This window comes from Hirundo rustica, chromosome 3, assembly GCF_015227805.2.
Source record: "Hirundo rustica isolate bHirRus1 chromosome 3, bHirRus1.pri.v3, whole genome shotgun sequence".
NCBI lineage: Eukaryota > Metazoa > Chordata > Aves > Passeriformes > Hirundinidae > Hirundo > Hirundo rustica.
In genome coordinates this window covers 71,081,937-71,102,273 of record NC_053452.1, presented here as the reverse complement: position 1 = coordinate 71,102,273, position 20,337 = coordinate 71,081,937, and the positions used below count along the sequence as shown (strand labels likewise).

General features: G+C 47.3%; 1 protein-coding gene across 1 annotated transcript in view; it reads right to left on the bottom strand.

Annotated features, from left to right (window-relative positions):
• Positions 1–17,080, bottom strand: part of SCML4 (Scm polycomb group protein like 4) — a 66,780-nt gene extending 49,700 nt beyond the window's left edge. The window contains exon 1 of the mRNA XM_040059900.2: positions 17,047–17,080. The gene's annotated coding sequence lies outside the window, so the exon portion shown is untranslated. The remainder of the gene's footprint in view (positions 1–17,046) is intronic.
• Positions 17,081–20,337: the final 3,257 nt, after the last annotated feature.

Sequence of the window (20,337 nt, the reverse complement as noted above, 5' to 3'; positions counted from 1 at the left end):
CTCATCTTGCCTGTCTTTTCTTCAGATGTTGTTCAGGAAAGCGCATTTGTTTGGGAATATCACATGGTTAAACAAGAGGGAGGGGATGCCTTTCAGTCAGTAACATGACTGTTTTCCCCTCTTTTTCTGTGCACAGCAGGGCAGTCCTTTGACTGTGACCGCTCAGAGATGATGGTCTAAGGAGTAGGTGAGCAAAAAGAAAAGCATTGTCAGATCTGGAAGCCAAGCTTTAAACCTGCCTGCTCCTCCTGGGGAGTATTCAGGGACATGAGACATTACACGTCTCTTCATCGTGAATACCAAAGCAGCACTGCAGAGTACATGAAAGGTAAGAGCTTAGTGAAGCAGACAGTAGGAATTTTTTGCTAATAAAAGCATTGAACCAATATTCTCTGCATGTCTGTATGTGATTGTCTAATGACCTCTCATGGTGAACACCCATTTCACCATTGCTCAAAGAAAGGTCAGGATAATTTTTATCTGTGGCACAAAGTTCTTTTACAGTGATTTGCAAACCTCTTCTCTTTTCTTGCCTATTGCTTCAGGGATTGAAATGAGAAGCTGCTTCTCTGAGGGACATTTTTGCCCATTTTGACTCCAGGAAGAGTATTTCTATATAAAACTCCGGACACTGTCTAGTCAGCAGGATATAAGTAGACAGGCCTATTTTCCCAAATCAATCGTTCAAGAAAAAACTCCAACACAAATATCTGTGGGAACCAAAAATGGGATTCATCCCACCTAATTTCAAACCCCAGTTTGTCTTCACCTCATTGTAGGTACCTCTGGTCATTTTAATATGCTACTCTTTGTCACGTCTGCTGAAATATCTCACACACTTTGAGTCATCTAAGATGGCACCAGATGACTATTTTAGACAACCAGACTTAGGTGTAGGGAGTAATTCAGTAACAGATTAAGATACCTAAAGCCTAGATTCAAATACTTAGACACGGGTGTCTCTATGGGTGCTGGTTGTCCGACATCCCATGGTGTCAGGAGAGATGTAGCCAGTACGGTTGAAGGTGTGGAGATGTGTCCAGATATAAATGGTTAAAGGTGTCCAGATATAAATGTGGTTTGTGGTGGCTTCAGTGGCTCTAGGGTCCACTGATCAGGTCCAGTTTGTCCCTTCCGTGTAGACATCTGCATTTAGGTGTCTTAAACCAAAATTTATCTCATTTCTGAAAGTTAGATTTGACTTGTCTATTTTATACCCAACACTAGGGTGACATTTATCACGTCCTATGTGTACTAGCTTCTTCTGATTATAAAATGAGTCTGGAAAAACAAACTCCTGTCTAGATGTCTACAATGCCCTTGTGAATCCCACACTTTGTTGCTCATGCCTGTTTGCAGTGGCCGACACCGTGTTGTCCTGTGTTCCTGGTTACACTGCAGAGGAAAGATTTGACTTCTTTGCAAGTGAAAACTCAAGCTTCGTGGGTAAGAAAGATGAGATTCCTGGGCTTGTTTCAACCTCCTTGTCAGGTTCCAAGTTAGGAACTTACTATCCTTTCAGTGTCTCCCTTCTCCCAAATGTCCCACAGCATCCCCTCCAGGGGCTAGAAGACAACCACACATGCAAAGCAACTTTCCTGGGATAAGGCCAGCTGATGGCAGAATACAGGCTCCTCACACTCCCATCACCCGTACCCAACCACTGCCACATGTTGTTCCTCAAGGAGAAGTGAGCAAAATATTTCAGTACCTCTCATTTGAATAAATTAATGTTTGCCCCCCATATCCTTGAGTGATTTACTTTTGCCAGCTATTTTATGTTTCAGACATTTTCAGAAGCAGTTTAGAAAAGGTGAAGAAAATTCCAACACATTCCTGCTTGAAGACACTCCCAAAAAGATTGATCCTGAGGGTATTAAAAGAGATATTTGTGAGTTTTCCTTACGTGAAGCAGTACTACAGTGAGGAGTGTACACAGATACAAGAGGGGTGTATGTGCTTATGTTCTGGACTGTAAAAACATTAAAAACATGGATTTCTAATGAGCTGTAGTCTCTTGCTAGAGGTGGCAGCCCCATATCATCACCTCCGTGCAGCACAGAAGAAATTTAACTCTCCTTGATAGAACTGAAAGCAGTTGCATCATCCAAAACAACATTCAGTGGCATCCGTCAGTGCATGGACTATGGGTACCTTGCCCTGGAGCCACCGTGTCAGCCAGGGACACTGTGGGAGATGACAGTTTTCCTTCAGTGACATCACTTTGTACCTGAGATATGCGTGGCAAGAAGTTGGTTCATTTATTTAATCTACTTTTCTGAAGAGCAAGAGTTCATGTATTCACAAACTCACGGTCTCTTTCACTCCTCGTACGACTTTTGGACTTTGAGTTGTTTCAAGCAGACCTGATGGAGCACAAGAGCAAGGACTGCAAAGGCTTGCAGGTGTATTGGAAATGCGTAAAAGACAGAGATGTGAGACCCTAGTTGTGCTCTTATGAGACAATGAGGGCAGAATATACAATATAAAAGTTTTGATGCGGGGAAAAAAATCTTGTGAGACCTGACACCCTCTCAGACACCAGAATCAGGCAGTTACAGGTCAACAATGTCATCAGTCCACAGAAAACCAAGCACCCTTGTCTCCTCTGCCCAGGAAACTACCTGAGGCTGTTCCTATAAAAGCTGTGATTGACTTTGTGCCCTGCCCCACGGGAGCTGAAGGAGGTGCAGCAGCCAGGCTGGGCGTGGGTGGCACTCTGCTGGTTGGCTTTCACATCTTGGAAAATGGCACGTTTCTCTTTGCAGGTGGTCTCAGGCCTTTCCACCCGCATGTCTCCAGACTGTGCTGAAGGTTACCCCGCAATAGCAATTGTACAGTGCTTCATTAAATAATTTGCCAGAGGATCCAAATCAGAGTTAAAACAAGGAAACAACCGTTTACACTTGTAAACGTGTCTCAGTGCAGCAGAAACCTGTCAATGTGTCTGCCACAGGTGCTTTGCTGGCTGCTCTAGGCTCAGGAGTGACAGAAGGGGTCCTGCAGCAGGCTTGCTTTTCAGATGGTGAGGGCAGGTCCTGGTATTTTCAGTTGTTGCACTGGGGTGGGAAAGGACTGGGCATCGTACATCACCATCTGGCTGCCTTAATGAAGAGACAGGGAGCTGGTAGAAAAAAACACAGGATTTTTCAAAATCCAAACAAAAATTGTTGACGGCGTCTGCACCTTTTGTTGTTTCTAAGAGCAAAGGAAAGGGGAAATGATTCCCAGTGTCTTCTTGGAGTGTGATTTTTTTTTTTTTTTTTTTTTAAAGTTAAATTCATCAGCAACGACAGTGCTGTCCTTGAGGAGGTGTTCTTTTGAAGGATAGCACCCTGGTGACCGCAGGTAGAGCACTAGCTGCATGCCCCTTCTCACTCAGGTTTGCTTAATGAGCCAGAAGAACTCGAAAACCCTGGCGAGAATGGGACCCCCAGGAGCAGCCGAGGCCAGCCTCGCCTCCTGGTCTTACCTTTCTTCATTTGGCCTGACGTTTTTGTTGCAGATGCATAGCCTGAAGCAGGGAGTTGAGGGAATGAAATTTAAGGAGAGCGAGTGAGCACAGGCAGAGCACCAAAGGAAAGATGTGAAAAATGGATGAGCGAGGCCGTGTGAGGGGCAAGGGTCACCCTGCGGAGGTGGTCAAGGCAAATGTGCACGACGAAGGGACAAAGCAAAGGTAATTCCTTCCTTCCCTATCTATCTTGTGTGGAGTTAGTGCCCCCGCTTCTGATATTGCAGGGAAATAAGAAGAAATAGTAAGAGGACTTAGTGTCCAACCTTGGCAAGCTGCAGGCGTGGGTGGAGTTCCACTTGCAGATGTTAGCCTCAGACTGTGGCCTACCATTTGCAAGACAAGGTCCCAGAAAAACAACTTGCATCCCTCCCCTCACTGTCCTGGGACCTCCTGCCTCAGCTTCTCTGTATGCACAGGTGCCATTTTGCTTTGCTAAAAAGACCCTCTTAAAATCCTTCGTCCTGAAATCCTGAGGGTGGTAAAATGGACTGCTGGGGGACCTGTGCAGAAGCCTTGCAAAACTCCCTCTGGGATCTTGGAGAGGCAGGGTGGAGAGCTGAGGCTGAGGGCTGAGTATTATAAGTTTGGTATTTATTATACAAGTAGATGCTCCTGCAGACTTCCAAGCTCTGCTTGCCAGCCCTACCTCTCAGCCTACCTCCACTTCATTTCCTCACCTCCCCTTCCACATGTGAGCATCCTCCCCTTGGTGCTGACAGGCTGCAAAGTCTTCAAAAGAGATAGGTCCTCTCCCCCACTGCCTCCACAGCCGTTATACCCCTGCTTAGGTGGCTCACGAGACCCTCCATCCTTCCCCAGCATCCCTCTGGATGCAGGGATGTGTAATGGAGGGCTGCTCCCTTTCCAGGCTGCAATCAGCCTCCATCTGCTTCTCTGCCACCTTTGACCATCTACAGTCTGGACCAAGTGAATTTTCCAGTGACTGGGAGGACTGTGATGAAGAGCACATAATTCCTCTCTCCCTGTCCCACCAGGTGTGATTTTCAGCACCAAGATCCTCAAGTTCCAGTTTCCCCAGCTCAAGCCTCAAGTGCTGGAGATGCAAAGATGCCCAGTATGTCTGACAGTCTGACATCAATTAATTAATTAATTAATTACGTGGCACTGAGGCTGTGATTCTGAACCAGCAATTTAATTTAAACTGGTCTGATCCCTGAAATCATCTGTAACTAACAGAAAGAATTCCTGGAACAGAAGCTGGAGTCGAGTTGAAAAACTCCCTGTCTTCCTCAGATTCAGTTTAATAAGAATTACAAGCAAATTTTATATGGTAAAAGAGAAAATGGTCATGATGGACAGCTTGAGGTGGTCTGGATGTTTTGTGTTGGCATTTATTTCTTCCTGTGCTGCTCTCAGTGTTTCATTAAGGCTTACACACTGCCATCCTGAGTTACCTTGCCAAGTAAGTACATTTCTAAAACTGAGACAGCCCCTGTCCTGAGTACAGCTGCCATCACTCCCCACCTTTCTTGAGCCCACAATATGGGATAAAATTTCCATTTTCCCTTGCTTGCCAGATTACGTCTACTGCGTGAAATCACCAGGGCTAATGCGCCTACTTTGGGAAAAAGGTGCGGCACTCTCCCCTCCTTCCCATCCAAGTATGCTTTGCAGGCAGTCTGAGCACTGAAGAAGCAGTCCACTGCTTCTCCAGTTGCACGCAGCTGATTTCCCTGGGGGATGCTGGGGGGCTTGGCAGCCGTGCCCAGCCCCCTGCTCCTGCACAAGCCCTCCCCTCCCGCCAGCAGTGAGAGGCAGCCGCCGACCAACCTGACTGCATCAGGAGTGCCAGAGCTGTGCCTACTGCAGACATCTGTCCCAAGAAATAAATTAGCCCCCTAAATCTGAGGAACTGATATTACAAAAGTCAATGGGGAAATATCTTTTTTTGGACAGAGGGCAGAAATTTCACACATTTCTCACACAAAGTTAACTTTATTCCTTAGGGGTCTGATGCACTTTTATATTACATTTTGAGAAATAATACTTATAAAAGATTCATCCTTTTCTGGCATGAACTGGAGCAGCTCTTATGTTTCTGTCTTTAGAGATTTCAGGGACCACGGATTCTGAAGATGCTGAAAGCTTCCACTTCCACGCATGAGAGATACATTTATATTCAGATCACATTTTAACATTTTAATTGGACAGCATGAATGAAAGGATATTAATTTAATAATTAAGTTCAGGAATAAGAAAAGCATGTACATTACTTGCTAGAGCCTGCTGTGTTAACCTGGACTCTTTGGGAACCGGGTGGTCACCCCAGTGCTACTGCTTCCCACTCCAGCAGAAAAACGCTGGTGCCTCAGCAATCACCAGGCAGGCTGGCAGAAGGTAGTGGGGAAGTTTCAGACCATCAGCTGTGATTTTTTTGCTGGCACACCCCTCCTGGGAAGGTGAGTTCTGGCCACTAACAGGCTTGCTGTGTGCCCGGACACTCTGGGGAAGGCTGCAGGTGGCTCTCAAAATGAAGGTGGGATACATGTGGAATAAAAGCGTGCTGGGAAACTGCAAAATATTCTGGACCTAAGACTGAACCATGGGAATATCATGCACCAAGTTAGCAAGGAGCAGCTCACTGTGACTGGTGACTGGGGAGCAGAGCTTTGTTAACTGGGGCTGATTATTAAAGGACACAGCACTCTAGAGTAAAGTTCACCCCTGATTGGCTATATCCGTAATACATTTTCTAAAGAAACATATAACCTTCATTTTTGAGAACAGTTTTGATCCATTTCCTCCTCCAGCTAACCACCATTTTCTGTTTTCTCAATGACTTTTACATTGTGTTTGGCAACAACCCTGTTTTCACCACCTAGAAACTCAATATTCAGAGCAAAACCTCTCCAGCTGGCTCGTGTGTCAGAGTCTGCATACCTCCAGCAATAGAATCTGCAAAACTGTACTGATCAAATGTCTGCTTTCGCTGCTATTTAAGAAAACACACCCCAGATGAAAGGTTCCTCTGAATGAATTTTCAGTTGGTTTGTGCTTGCAAGGGCCTGTCAGTAGAAGGCACACTTCCAAACCTGATCTGAGGGCAACAAACAAAAAACTTTCAGACATTTTATGGAACCAGAGTTTGGCCCCTGTGTAATCCTGACAGTGGCTGGTGAGAGCAAACACAGAGCACTAGCAGAAGGCATATGTCCTCTTGCAGTACAGCTTAAACCTCTGCAACAGGGCTCTGTGGGCTAGAGAAAAACTTGCATTGCATTCTCGGTCCCTGCACACAGGGATTTTTTTCTGCACCACGCATTGAATTGTTTACTGGCTCCCAAGGTGTCACTGTTTTCATATTTCCCATGTCTGCATCACAGAATTGGCAAGAGATTTCTAGAATGGCAACATCTTCTATTCCTGGCTACATTTCTTCTAACTAATTGGGACAACAACTCAAGCAGCAAAGTCAACTCCTCACAGTTCCATGGAATTACCAGGGGCTGCCAAGGAAGAAATGCCTTCAGGCGCAGGATGAGGCGCACAGCAGCCCGAGAGTGACAGCAGCCACCCAGGGCAGCGCATTCCAATGTGCCACAGAGGTTTCTGTGCTCAGGGCAGCAGGGGCTCTGGGAGCTGCTCGGTGTCTGAGGGCTGTGCCATGGTATGAATCACCAGAGGAGCAGCACACGGAATGATTGGTGGCACCTCCCTTCCCTCGGGAGAGCTCCCTCCAGCACCTGCCAAGCACAGTAGGCACTTGGTGAGAAGGGCTCAGCGTGCCTGCACAGCAGGGTGGACTGTTCTGCTCTCCCATCACCTGAATCCCCTTAGTCCAAAGCCTTCAGAAAGCCCCTCCATGCCCCAGGCATGCTGCTTCCCTGCAAAGTCATTTCAAAATTGTTCGATAAAACATTTCAGCTTTTAACCTCTTTCTCCTGCCAGTGAGAAAGCACAAATGATTGAGACAAATAAAATATCTGCAGGTCACAGTTCATTCTGCCTGCCCCTCTGTAGGGGATGGTCACATTGGGTGGAGGTAAGTCATCCCTTTTTATTGTTTGTATGTGGGACCACATCACTCATGGACAGATTATAAGCTCTTTGTGGCAGTGTTTGAGACAACTAGGATATATCACTTCAGGAAATCTCTGTGATACTGCAAAGAAAATGAAAAGGCAAATTGAAAAGTTTCTTGTATCTCTCTTGGAAATCCAAACCAGTCTCTAAATGTGGATCGTGTGTGTTTCAGATGCCCACAGTAGAACAGGCAAAGTGACCCACTGCAAACTCCTCCCTCTGCACCCTAAAGCCCAAACTCAGATTTACTCTCTTGTGATGTAATTTACGCAGGGTCCAACACAATCAATGTCATCATCCCCCAGATTCTTTGTCAGAATTTTCTCTAGTCAGAGTTTATCCTATTGCGAGTTTCTCTTCTCCTTTATCAGGGGGCTGTGGTACAGTGCCATCCATAGCACATAGTGACTGAAGCCTTCTGAGTACCTGGAAGAATTTCAGACTTTATTTGTTTAATTTTACTCCCATTTTCCTCTAAGTTAACATTCCCTTATGGAGCACAATCTCCTGGTCTTCCCAGCCCATCTTTTCTCTTCTGATGCTTAAAGGCACCTGTGTTGACCAGCCTGAGCTGCCCCCACTAGCAATCACAGGCAGCATGACCAGAGTGTCAGGCTTTTCACTGTCCCAAAATTAGCATAGGAAACTGGCATATAGACTGTGACTGTAGGCAAATGTGACCTTTTCAGAGGCTGACTTTATTTATTTATTCTGCTGCCATTTATTTCTGTGTTAAAAACAAACAAACAAACAAGTTGGGGATGGCAGTGCCCTGTCTCCTGGACCTACTAACAATAAATAATTACAGTACCTCTGGCTGGCAACACTTCTTCATCAAACAGTAATTAAGAGTGCAGTCACAGCCTGGGACACAGGCTGAGTACACAGCAAGACCATCGTTAGGATTTCCAGTTCCTCTGCACTTTCATTTAGCTGGTAAAGTGCCAGACACGAGTGCCCCCGTGGCTGTACATGTTTCTGCATGCTGGCACTGATAGGAGAAAAAACAGAGTGGCACACACGGCCTTGTTTGCCATTGGACCTGTACATCACGTGTTCCTGTAACCTCACATTATCTGGGGGAAAACGAGCTCGTGTGAGGTCTTAGGCACACAGATGGGCATCCATGGCAATTTGTGCCTGCTCTGGAAAGCTCTCTCCCTCTTTGGCCTCAGGTACATTTCCCTTGGCACAGCCTCCAGCAGGACTCGCTATCAGCTGCGCTCTCCGAGTTGTGCTGGAGTCCCCCCCAAACGTACTTGAGAGGGGTTGGAGCCTCACTTCTTTCTTCTTCCAGCTCCCTACCTGCTCTGAAGCTTTCACCCAGGCACCAGGATGGGCTTCTGCACGCTCATCATCCCCTCCCGTATGTGCCTCTGCATGAGACCTCTGTATCTGCAGAGCTAGATATTAATGAGTTTGAGAGAACGCACCAGCTTCCAAATGGATTAGAGTAAATCACCCACCAGAAGTCTCGATCAGTCCTGCTCTCCCCATTTCACAGAGGAGGATGTTCCTGCATGCCTACCTCCACATCACATACCCCAACCTCCCTTCATTTTCTCCTCATCCTACCCAGGTAAATAAATACGGCATGGAATCACAGAAACATTTAGGTTGGAAAAGACCTCAGAGGCCATTGAGTCCAACTGCTAGCCCAGCACTGCCAAGTTCACCACTAAACATCAGCCCTTCCTTGGACAGACCCTCTTGCTCCATGTGTTCAAGGTTCACGGAGAGACAAAAGCCCTGGCACGAGGTTAATGGTAGCTCGCCTGAGCAGATCTTGCTTTTTGACAAAGTTTCTTTGGAGTTTCTTTGCCATCTCAGCATCAGTCCCTGCTGTCGGCAGAGGCTGCCACTGCTAAGCATGTAAAAATAATGCGTAAAGAAAAAAAAAAATAGTGATTTTTGCAGTATTGTCTCCCAGTTTAATAACTTCATTTAATTAGAAATCAGAGGTAACAAGCACGACAGGTAAATTTAATATAAGTTCCCAAATATCTGAGACTGAAGGAATTTCACCGTCTCTAACAATCTTGTTAAGAAATATGTCCCTGAAGTTGCAGGTTTCTCCCAGGTGTCTCTCCTCATACCACACAGCTCCACCCCAGAGGACTGGCACAGGCCACCAGCACATTTTTGTGTCGGCTGCAGGGTGCCCTGACACACCCGAGCTCCCGGGTGCAGGTGTGGAAAGCGCACAAACCTGTGGTCGGGCAGGGTCAGGAGCAGGCTGAGACGGCGACACCGTGGTCAGTCCCAGCAGCCTAATCACCTGGTTCTTTTTCATTGCAGAGCAAATTTACCTTCTGAAAACATTACAAATCCGATGAAATATAAACCCAATTAATGCATTACAACATCCTTCAACTAGTCAGCTGTGAATAACAGAAGAGCTACATTTTCTGGGTTTTCAGCATCACCCAAGAAACCCATGTTCTGAGAGACAAGGGTATTTGCACAGGCTTAACTTCAGCGACGTGATACCACTACAGCAATCCCAAGAGGAACACAACATGTTAACAAGTGTCCAAAGGTTTTTGAGCCAAGCAGAGGGCATAGCAAGATTTGCACCCCCCAGGCCACACTGCTGACTTTCACACCTGTGGAAAAGGTGGAAAAAAGCCACGCAGACGGGGAACAACAAGTTTTTTTTCCCAGAGCAGACCCTGCCCGTGCCTGCAGCCTCCGCAGTGAGGCAGGACCAGCCCAGCAGCCCCAGGGTCTCCAGGCAGGCAGTGGCAAAACTTCCAGTGTGCAGAGGAACATCCATTTCTATGGGAAGGGAGACATACTACACCACGCAGGTGGGGAGAGCCCAGCCATGCCACTCACTGACCTACACGAATGGGGCTGCCCAGGTGAGTGAGCGAAGGCAGGAGAGCCAAGCCTGACAAGCCCAGAAGGGTCAGTGCAGCCCCTCCTGAAAGGTTGCAGCATTGGGGCACACGGCAGAGCCTCTGGGTGGGGAACAGGGAGCACTCCCAGCCACTCTGGGAGCTTAACAGGGACAGGGGAACCCATCTTCTCCCAGCTCTTGCATCCCACCGAGCAGAACCACCCTCACTCCTGTGGGAAATAGCGGTTCAGCCAGGACTTAACCCTGAAAAGCTTTCCTCCTCTGTGTCCCACTGAAGCCTCAGGGCCTGCAACCACCTCCAAATGTGTGCCAGCTCAGAGGTGGCACAACAACCTACACAACAAGCAGCACCCTCTCTTCCCGCATTTTAAGGAAAGCTGCTCACATATCGGCACCAGCGCGGGGTTTCAGATTGCTAAGCGTCCTCTTGAATAACTAAACAGTGGTGAGTAATATGTATTTACATACATTATGGTCTGTTCCCCCAGCGGAAGGCGATTTGTGCAGATACCTTCCATTAATGTTGAAGGGAGTCTTTCACATAAATCCTCGGCACAGTAATGGCCCACGAGCCTCCTCTGTGTAGCAGCTCGTGCTGCCGCATTTCGCGAGAGCGACATAAACGTGGCCAACTTAATATGCAAATAAATTCAAGTATTTACTGAGCCATAAGAGATAGTTACTAGGCACATCTCATTCATCGTTTACAGGCAAATAGATGGAGGCTGCCAGATTAAATCGGGAGATAAATGCTACAAACATTTTTTTTTAAGGCAACAGGGTAGAGTCTCCACATATACATAAAGAGTGATCATAAACAGTTTCTTGAAGACATCCCCTCTGCTATTTGTTTTTGCTCTGTGAGTGTCTACACTGCACATCTGCACCAAAGCACTATTTGTTGCATTGCTGTTGCCTGACAGTGGCACTGGAGTCCCTTCTGTCCCTCAGGGACAGAGGGGTATCCCCTCTCCCTCACTCACCACCTCCTTGGCACCTGCAGAAGCTGCAGGAAGGGAACATTCTCGCCTTGAAAAGATGGGCCACCCACTACAACTCCCTTTTTCCCAGCACCAAAATGTGAGCCCTTCCTTTACTGGCACCTGGTGCAGGAAAGAGAGGTGAGACTTTTTGTGCTGTTTCTTCTCACAGATGTTCTCTTGAGAATCTGCACTTGCACATGCACTTTGCATTTGCAAAACAAGACTCCTCCCTAGGTGTGTGCTTTTCTGAGACAGGAAACAGACCTCTTCTGTGGGAAACAGGTCTTAAAAATGCATCAGATACTCTTTTGCTTAAGTTCTCCTTCAGTTCCCTCTGCATGATTTTTAAGATGCCATGCCAAATGGATATGTCATCCACAAGATATTTCTTCCTAGGGGTAATGAATGAAGTAACACTGGTTCACTTCATCCTTTCTGATGAAGAACGAGGAAAAAATTTCTCTGTCTCTGTTGCACAGTTCAATAGGGTAGCTCCCACGCTCATACAAGCTCATGGAAATATGCAGATACCTGTATTAAAAGGCCTTATCTACCGTTAGACTCCACAACATCTGCTGGACTGCAATCCTATAGATGCTGTGGGGTTTCTCATAGGAGTCACCAACAAACCCCTGAAGAGGTTCTGGATTCCCTGTGTTGGCTCTGGGCTGGTGCATCTGTCCAAGCTTTAGAGCACAGCAGTTAGTGTGTGCAGGCATTTTCCTGCAAGGACAGAGTCAGGCACAGTGGCAGCTAAGCCCAAAACAAAAAATATAGGAGAGACAAAAGAAAACCTCACAATCTTTCAGGTTCTTTAATATGGAACCCGTAATTGTAAAGTTGCCCTTTGGATTTGTCCTTAGCTAAAACCCCAGAGCTCTCTTTTGCCCTGTTCAGTGCCTGTGTCTCCTTTCAAAATCTGAGTACCATCTCTGGCCAGGTTTGAAGACCTCTCCCAAATCTTTACTCCTGCCTCCAGTCATGTTTCTCTCCCCAGACTGTCCACAGGTCTCAATGGCTGCAAACCACTGATGCGTACTTTGGAAATCAGATCATTTTACACTATGACCCTCTAAAACAAGGGTTCCACCAGAAAGCAGCCTGTGCCCCTTGCTGCCTCCCCAGGAGAGCCTCCACAGCTCCTTGCAAGGTGCAGTGCTGATCTCATGGCTCAGGTGTGCCCATTCTGCCCCAACTCCAGGCTGCTCTGTGTACCCAAGAGATGACACTGGCATCAGGGGGGGACAGGAGGTGGCAATAGGACACCCAGCAAACAAGACCAGAGGTGATCCCTCATTCCTGCCTTTCCTTTCTCTTGCCTTGATAGACTGAGTGTTTGAGTGACACATTCCCTCTGACTGTGAGTTCATAGAGTGCCTGAACACCCACTGGAGCCTCTCAGGAGCACAATGACCATAATTCTCAATAAATCTGCCTGTGGTGCAAGACAAGGTCTTGGGTTAAAAACCTACCTGTCTGTGGTGTCTTTCCTGGCAGGCAGGCAGGCAGGAAGAAATCACTGGGGGGCAATGCTGCTTACAGGCTTTCAAGTCAACAAGGACTTATCCTGCATTTTAGGGGTGTGGTGGTTTACATGTTACTCACAGTTAGCTCCTTCATTGAAACCTCAGGCGTGTGACACCTGCAGGAAGGTGGGCTGAAACAAGAAAGCATCTCATACCCTCCCTTGCACCTCCCACCAAGTAAAATACATCCTGTGGTACCTCCCTCACACCACTGGCACACAAATGGAAGCATGGAGAGATGGAGGCAAGCACCATGAGAAGGTATTTACACAAGAGAGAGGCAGGGCAGCTCTCGGACACTCACCCCTCAGCAAAAGGCAGCACGTGCTGCTCGTGTCTGAGGAATGTTACAGAGAAACACGGCTGATTTTTTCAAACTACTGGAGATCACAGGGGAGCTCAAGGAATTGCCTATCGCTGTACATGCTGTGGGATGAACTTTCTACAATTCTCCCTGACAAAGCAAGGCTTGTACAGGTGCCAGCAGAAGCCCAGCAACTGAGCAGCTGCTACTCCCTGGCACCCTGTGCCAAGGTGGGAGAGCGTACAGAGCCAGACACTGCTTCAGGTGCAGCACCAGTTCCAGCTGTCAAGGAAAGCACATCTCTACCAGCATGGATGTGGGGCAGAGCTGCGGGTGGCCTTAGCCCGCCGCCCATCCCCTGAGCCAGGAGCTCGGAGCTGCAGCGTGGTGGCAGGAAGGCGGGCAGTGCCTGCGTGCCAGGGCAGGGTGCACGGAGGAGTGAGACCTCGGGCCTCCCGCTCCCCTGCCAAGGGCAGCCCTTCCCTGCTGCTCCAGCTGCAGCAGAGCCGGGAGGGCACCCAGCGTCTGCCTGTGGGGCAGCTGAGGAGCAGGGCAACCAAAGCACTCCGAGCAATTCAGGGCACAGCTCTGGATGCTCCAGCTCAGCCACACCTGTAGTAAATATAGAAAACGTCAGCAAACGCTCCTGGGAGTTCAGTGCATGAAAATACTTGAGGCAACGAGAGCAACAGCTGGCCCCTGCCAAAGCTTCTGTCAGTGTGACGTTTCAGATGCCGAGCACACCGGCACCACTGCCCGTGCCAGGGAAGAGGAGCAGGAAAGCACACACACGTCCCCGCTGCAGTGCCAGCTGACGTTGGGGAGGAAAGCCCATCCTTGGCGTCTCACGCCCTGAGTGAACAGAGTAGCTAACTCTCACAGGGGGAGAGGGAAAGGCTAGCATTTACAGCACCATTTCTTCTGTGCCACGAGAATCACCCTTCAAGGTGAGGTCAGTATAAAGTGCAGGGCTACAGCAAACTGCTCTGTTCAAGAGGAATTATTCATCCTTCAGTGGAATATAATTATGCATCCAGACTCTCTCTGGGCAATCCTTTATTCAAGCCAAATTTGCACTATTTCCTAAAGGGAACAGTCAGTCTTAATGAATGACTTACAGGTTCACCATCTTTAATAAGGCTTTATTAAAAAAAAAAAATCAGAAATTTGGAAGTTTAATAAATTTTAACTCCACCTGCTCTGCACATCACCTTTTCCTTTTTTAATTTCTTCATTCTCATCAATAGAAGAACTTGGTGCAAAGATGCTAACTTAGATAATAAACTCTTTTCTATTTTATTAGTCAATAGCAAATCAGCCAGTACCTTTAGTGCACCAGTACATCATGATTGTGTTCAGCAGAGCAATGTGTAATCTCCTGACACACAATTTTGAATCAAGTTTCTTTTCTAATATACAGCAAAATAAAGAGAAAATGTTGCTTCCTTTGTACAGGAAACCAATTCCTCATGAGACAACTTGTTATGACAGAATTAATACATTAATTCTTCCCTCCAATGTGAGCCTTGACTATTTTTCTTTGCATAAGTGAAGTGATTATTGTTCATTCTCACAGCAGAGAGCCATCACCTGTTAAACACTGTAGCTGCTCTTAATGGTCAGCTGGGGAACTCAGCTAGGAGTGTTTTATATAAATAAAGCTGACTCCTCCTTTGCACCATTTTAAAGCTGTAGAGAAAGAAGTAGGGTAGGACTTTAGGGTACTTGGGCATATTTTCTCATTGTTACTTTTTTTTTTTTTTAGAGACACAACGTGACCATTGAGTACAGTTTATGAAAGTGAACTAAAACCTCCTGAAGAAAACAGGGCTTTGCTGACTTCAGTGTTACCAAAATATAAACATTTCATTTCTTCCAATTTTCAATAGAAATCATTGCTGCCTTGCTCTCATCAACTACTTCCTGAAGCTCTTCCTTACCCCAAAATGTGCCTTTATCCCTTTTATTTACTTGCCAGGTGTGTGTGGGTTCCCTGCCATTTGCAGGAGGAGAGCACGCCTCTGCCTCCAGCTGGAAGTACCCTGGGTGTTTCCAAGACAGGGCTAGGAATATGGGCTAGCCTTAGTGATGTGGATTCAGCTCTGCAGGGAAGGAGCCCACTGAGAAGTGGTGATGCTGGGGAATTTGAACCCTACAGTCATGGAATATCCTGAGTTGAAAGGGCCCCGCAGGATCACTGAAGTCCAGTTTCTATGATTCTATTTAAATGAGTTAAATTGTCCCATATTTTACTGTTGGGCTTGAGCTGTCTCCCTCCAGAGCTGGGTGCTTGGGGTGCCCTAGGATGCTGACAGGCGCCAGCATGGCCAGGGATGAGGAGGATGGATGCATCCCCAGTGAGGCCAGCCCATGTCCCAGCAGAGAGGCCCTTGCCCAAATGCCTCCCCACAGCAGGGCTGGCTGGGGGAGCGGGCAGGAGCCCAGCTGGCAGGGCTTGCCTGTCTCCTGCCTCTGGGAGGTGAATGGACAACTGTCCCACAGCCTGCTTCCTCCTTCACCCCACAACCTGACCTCTCTTGCTTTTTTCCTCTTCTTTTATATTGCCTAAATTGGAGGGAAGGAAAGAGGTTGAGGAGACATCTGTGTGAGGTCACATATCAGGCTACTGAACCTCTGGTACCATGATCAGGTGCTATATTGTGTTTCTCTTTAAGAAAAAAAACAAAAACTAAAACGTTTAACAGACTCCCAAATCTTTGTGTCATGCATGAAACTAAGGCAATGGCTGAGGGAAAAGCATCCTGTTGCAATTTCTTCTTTTTAAGTCCCCTAGCCACCGTCAAGCACCTGTGCAGTCATGACTCAACCCTGCAGGTGAGAAAACTCATGGCAAATCACTGAATGCCCAAGAAAGAAAATTGCTGCTTTCTACCCACTCTTTTTCCACAAAACATCAGGAAGCATTTGACTCAAACATTTCCAATAGACAGAATAACAGAAACATCAGAGCTAACTGTGCTCACCAACAAAAGTGTTTCTCAAGGCATACCTTCTGCAGTGTTCTGATTTAATTCAGCACATGTACTTTTCCTGTTGGGAAATTTTTTTCCTGGTCCCTCTTTCACACCCAATCACTGAAAAACTCGTGCCCCTGGCAGCCTTTCTAATCTAAACAGCAGGTGCATCAGCTAACTAACTTTAATGACGGAACAGAGGGGCTCTGCCTGACCGGGAAAATCAGTGTGACATCTGGATTAAAATACAAAGTCACCTGCAGCCAGAGAGAACTGGGAGGCGCCTCATCTAAATAAAATTACAAAACCTGAATTTGCCAATCTCCAAGCCATGCCCTCAGCTGGTGTCAGATGAGGCTGAAGGCAGGGAAGTTATGCCGATTTACACCAGCGGCTGACTGAACCTGGTGTGCTGAGCTGCACCAGGGACCGGCAGCACGGTGGGGTGGAGGATGCTGCGAGTACTTCCGTAGCACAAAGACACTCTTCAGATCCCAGCTGTGCTCCCGCAAAAAAACGACATCCCTTTCTTTACTTTACTTCTCCCATTGTGCCTTTATTCAATTTGAAACGCCCTTGGTCTGTCCTTGAGAAAAACGTCTTCAGAAGCCTCTTTGAAATAAACCCGGGATTAAACAGCAATCCCCCTCCAAGCAGAGCGTGCAACTTTCCTCCTGCAGCTCACCGGGTTAACTTTATTCCTGCCACGAGCCCCGCATGCACCAACCCCAAAAGCAACTTCTTTCTGCCAGACCCCTGCCGTCAGACGAGCCCCAGGCAAAGCGAGCAGCCCCCACAGCCATTCAGCAGCGATGGAAAAGTGGAATTACTCACTGAACCACGCCGGGCTTCACCCTCTGTCAGCGAGCGGCGGGCGCGGGAGCGCTAGGGAGGGACCAGCGGGGCTAGCCGGGTGCCCGCAGGCATTGCATCCCCGTGCTCCGTCCTCCCTCAAAGTTAGCTCCAAAACACCTGAAAAGACAAGCACGAACAGCTCTGCCCAAGTGTGCCCCTCCGTGTCTCTCGGAAGCTAGAAGCCTGTTGGTCTCGAAGGAAAAACCCAGCCTGCGAACAGTATTGCTCCCTCCAGTTTTCAGCTGGGCATAAAAATTCAACCTAACACCCGGTTTGAAGATTTGAGGAGAATGTAATTAAACTCATTACTCTATGAACTATACTGAAACCCCACAACAGGTGACATGTATATTGTCTGCTACGTATATTGCAATATAAGTTGCTTTTAAAATGGAAGAGACAATTACCTTGGCAGGAAAAAAAAAACCAACAAAAAACAAACAAACAAACAAACAAACAAAACCAAAAAACAACCACTTAGATTCAGGTTTGGAAAAGCCCGAAGCCACACTGCATGCAGAGTGCTCTGTAGTCAGAAGTCTTCACAAACTCACACCCCCCCCCCAGACACAGAGACACGCTCCCGCTGCCGCGCAGCGCACGCCGGCAGCACCGGCGGATCTCTGCCTCTCTCCCCACAAGAACTGCTCCCAGGGCTCTGGAAGGACCTGCTTTGGGGAAGAGAGTCTGCAACTGAGGAGCTGCAAAGTTACCACAGACAGACAAGCAGAACAAGAACTACTCTGACAAGGCTCAACAACGAACACCAGGCAGAGAAGAAGAAGCAGAAGAAGAAGAAGAATGCTTTCCCCTTACCTATTGCTTAGGCTAAGACACTGAGCAGAGTCTTTAGAGAGCCTGGGCATTGGGACCCAAAGGACAGAGCACTTTCAGCACAGTCACAGGGACCCAGCAAAAGCCATCTTCTCCCTGTCTTTTAGCAGTGTAAGTCTCCAGCAGCTCGGCTCTACAGCTGCAAACATCTCATTAGACTAATGCATTCAGCACAGGCAGAAAACTCAATTTACCATAGCTACAGCAATGAATTTCCATTACGATGACAGCTTCAACCACATCATGTCCGGATAAGCAGCCAACCACTGCCTTTTAAAGAACACACGCATTCTACACGCAGAAAACGAGGCCTGCGTGGCGGCTTTCCTTCCCCTCTGCAACTACACTGAGAAGAGAAATTGCCATTTCTTTTTATTTTGGAAATTCTGCAACCTGAAAGGTAAAGACATTTGGACTCCTCCTGCCCCCTCCCCACCCCCCCTCAAAGCAGCAGTGTCTTTTGCAGTACAGCGCGTTGGGCTGCAGCGAGAAGAAGGGGTGTTCGCAACATTTCTGGTCTCACTACCCCTCCTCTGTTGCCATGGAAACCGGACTGTAGCATCAGCCCTTTGTCCCACTCCTGCAGCAGCCTGGCCCGATGCTGAGCTTACGTGGTGTGCCACGGATGGGAAGGACCAGCCACTCTGGTCTTGATAATTTTGATAATTTACGCGGCAATTGAGGGAATAGCGCCCGGCATCTTTCTGCCAGCGACACTGAGGGTGTGTGTTGGGCGCAGGTCACACACACACATACACCTGTACACAAAACCCACGAGGTCGGCTCTGTGGAGAATCTTACAGGTGAGGCCAGGCAAAGATATCCATGATATATAGAAATGATATAACCAATTATGGCTGCCATGCTGTGCCGCTTGGGCAGAATGCAGGAGCGGCCTTTCATTGAATTTCCAGTTGCTCATCACAAAAAGCACCAGTTCTTCCCTTGTTTAGCAAAGCACTAGCAGCTCTTACCACCAAAAAAACCCCAAAACCCCCAAAACCAGACGACGACAACAACAACAACAACAACAACAAGAAAAAAAAAACAAAAGAAAAAAAAAATGACCACAACAAAATTCTGTAGTAGATATAACAAATAACGGCCGTAATAATCCTGCCATGCTCCATTGATGGCGCCAGATCAAATTATCCCAGCAAAGGGGTCTGTCACAGTTGTTTGTGAGTGTTGCACAGCTCCCTGCTGCCCACTTCACACACTTACAGGTAATGTTACTCAGTATTCAAGGCAAGCCAAATGTGCTCCTCACCTCTCTTTCCTTCCAGTCCCATGAATGCCTCACCAGATAGGCTTGGAGACATGGCCATCGTTTCTGCTGGGTTTGTGGTCCCTGCACACTGGTCTTGTGATAGTTGGGCTTTCTGGGGTTTAGGGGAGTTACTTCTGACTTGCCACCACAAGAGATGAGATAAACATTAAGCCTGTTTTATTTACCAAGTGGGAAAGCAGGAAGGCAGAGATCCTGGGCTATTTGTACCAGTAAGAGCCAGGGCTTTGCTGGTCCCCTTCCCTGTCAGAGGGGAGAAGGGCAAGCACCTGCCCACTAGTGACTGTGAGCAAGGTGAGCTCGTTCACAGGGTCAGGAGGACGGCCGTGGTATTATTTGTTTCTTAGAGTCATGGTCAGAGAAAAACTCTCAGCATTTAAAGAACGAAAATAAGGTTTGGTAGATCCAGGAGAAAAAAGGTGGCATTAAGTCTCTTTTTTGTTGGTTTGGGGGTTTTTTTGGTTTTTTTTTGTTTTTTTGGTTTTTTTGCTTGAAGTGCTACAAGCTTGACAGATATTGTAGGTGTGAAAAATATTTTATCAGCACAGAATTGGAACAACTGTTTTCTGTCTTCTCTAACTGGTGTATGAAACCCGTGGTACTCACAAACACGCTAAAATAACAAAGCACACAAATGCTCTTCATCCCAGCCTTCATCCTGGCAAAGACCTGTAATCCCACATTTTCCCTCTTCTCTCCCGTTGTTTGTTTGTTTGTTTTTTGTGAAAAGTCAGGGTGAGTGGGCCAGCACTCATGGATTCCCTTACCAGCGTAAAACGGAGGGAACTGGACCACCATGCAAATTCCCATTTTAATGGGATAAATGGCGAAAAGTACTAGTAATTACAAAAAATCGTGACAAAATCCTTTAAAAGGCCTCTCTTCTCTTGTAAGCCATTTAAAATTTTGAGCATGAGTCTTAGCCATCCCTGTCATTTCACATTGCCTCTGCAGATCCATTGCTGCTGTGGCTCGTCACACCCGGCGCTGCTGTGTCACACCGCGTTACCAATGTCATCCAGCACAGCCAGGCTGGCACAACCTCCCAGCATGGAGACATCAGCTGTGGCCTCTCTCAAAAAATATCATATTAATACAATGGAACACAAGAGCAAAGTGTTGGGGGGTGATTGGGAATTTTGCTTTCT